Source organism: Fukomys damarensis, unplaced genomic scaffold (genome assembly GCF_012274545.1).
Source record: "Fukomys damarensis isolate Sample0158 unplaced genomic scaffold, DMR_v1.0_HiC HiC_scaffold_19, whole genome shotgun sequence".
NCBI classification, from domain to species: domain Eukaryota; kingdom Metazoa; phylum Chordata; class Mammalia; order Rodentia; family Bathyergidae; genus Fukomys; species Fukomys damarensis.
In genome coordinates this window covers 64,926,589-64,928,416 of record NW_022900931.1, presented here as the reverse complement: position 1 = coordinate 64,928,416, position 1,828 = coordinate 64,926,589, and the positions used below count along the sequence as shown (strand labels likewise).

Here is a 1,828-nt window from a genome sequence, read left to right as displayed (position 1 = left end):
CGGCCCCCAGCCCACTGCACCCTGGCCCGGGAGCGGCGACCCCGGCGCCACCCCTCGGGGACCTGGAGTCCCATTCCCCTCACGCACCAGGCTCGCCCCAGCTGGGTGTGGAAGGGCCAAGCTGGGTGACAGCCAGGGAGCGAAAGCGAAAGGGAATTTGGGGGGAGACTGCGAGCGGGGGTGAAACTGGGCAGTGGCGGAGGGCGCCCCCTCGCGGGACAGCGGCGCCTCGCCGGGCTCGGCCTGGACACGGCCCAGTCCCGCACAGGTTGGTCGGCTGCACCTTTGAGAGGTGTCCAGAAATCGATTCTCCAAAACTCAACCAAGTCTCACCACCCCAGTGGCCACGGTCCTCGTCTCGCGCACACTGAACTCTTAGGGAAACACTTGCCTCCTCACGGGGCGCCTGCCTCAGCCCTGACCCCCAAGCGCAGCTCATGTTCCTCCCATGGCGCCCACCTCCTGGGGTGAGGAAGTCCCAGTCCTCCTGGTGCACGTGGGCCTGCAGGATGCATTCCCGTGCTGTCTTCCCTCACCTCCTGTCCTCCTAGCTAGTTGTGCCCTTGCCCTCCTTGCTGGGTCTGAGGTGGGCATATTCCGGCGCCCGGGCCTTTGCACTGGCAGGTCGCACACCTTGCCCCCAGGTACCCACAAAAACAGCCCACCCGCCTCTCACTCAGGCCTTTGCAGAAACGTGGAAGGAAAGGTTTCCTTGACACCCTTTTTGAGCTGCACACCCTCCCAGCAGCCCTGCTCCCCCTGCTTGGTACTTATCACCTTCTAACACACCGTGGGGTTTATTTATCTTCTTCAGTGGGGTTTATTTATCTTCTTCAGTGTCGTTTGTCTCCATGGGGACATCCGCTCCAGGAAGCCCTCAGTGGGTATGTGTTGTGACCTGCCAACTCCCCAGCACCTACTGCTATGCCTGACACTGCTCCAATTTTTTTTTTTTTCAGTACTGGGGATTGAATCCAGGTCCTTTGCACTGAGTTACATCCCCACCCTTTTTAAAAGAGTCTCCCTAAATTGCTAAATTTCAAACCCAGTCTGGGTTTGAAGTTGCAATCCTCCTGTCTCAGCCTCCTAGTGCTGGGGTCACAGGGGTGCCTTGTAAGGAACAGGCAGGGGATGTTACCAGAAGCCCTGAAGTGAGTCCTGGTCTCCTGTGAGCCACAACAGCACAAGGCAAATTAATGAATAAAGGCAGGAAAGGAGACTTAGAGAAGAAGCTAAGCTTTGGGCCTGCTCAGTGCTGCTCTGGGCAGCAAAGATGAAGACCCTAGTTTACCGCGCCTTTATTTGGTACATCAGGAGAAACAGATGACTCAGAGGGTTGCAGAGTAAAAATCCTAGGACAAGGAAGAATTTATGCTGATGAAGATCCTAGTTTGATGAGGAACTCACGCTGACTAGGAATTTGCCCTTCCCAGGACGTCTCCAGCTGGTGTAATCCTGCCCTGGGGCATCGCAGCATCACAGGACCCTGGGGTCTCAGCTGTGACCAGAGGCGAAAACAGTTATGTCTCGACCTGCCATAGCCGGCCTGTAGGCAGGAAACTCGGCCTAATCATTCTTTGTGAAAGGATTTTCCCCAAAAATTATGTGGAATTACTCCTGATGGAGCATCACCACGCCGGCTCACCAAGTCTTGTTGGGTGAATGCAGAAGTGGGTCTGCACTACCTCCTTTTTCCTCCTGTTGTGTAAGAGAGGACGTGGCTAGTCTGGGCCCTCGTAGTAAACCCTCGGAATTTCGCCACCATTAGGGATGTTGCTTTCATTCACGGCCACACCTGAGTTCAAGTGGAGGTGACTCAGGAAGGGGG

At 56.1% G+C, this 1,828-nt stretch overlaps 1 protein-coding gene across 2 annotated transcripts in view; it reads right to left on the bottom strand.

Annotated features, from left to right (window-relative positions):
• The window catches only part of Flt3lg (fms related receptor tyrosine kinase 3 ligand), a 4,857-nt gene extending 4,614 nt beyond the window's left edge, over positions 1-243 (bottom strand). For both annotated transcript variants that reach the window (XM_019210109.2, XM_010640722.2), the window contains exon 1: positions 88-243. The gene's annotated coding sequence lies outside the window, so the exon portion shown is untranslated. The remainder of the gene's footprint in view (positions 1-87) is intronic.
• Positions 244-1,828: the final 1,585 nt, after the last annotated feature.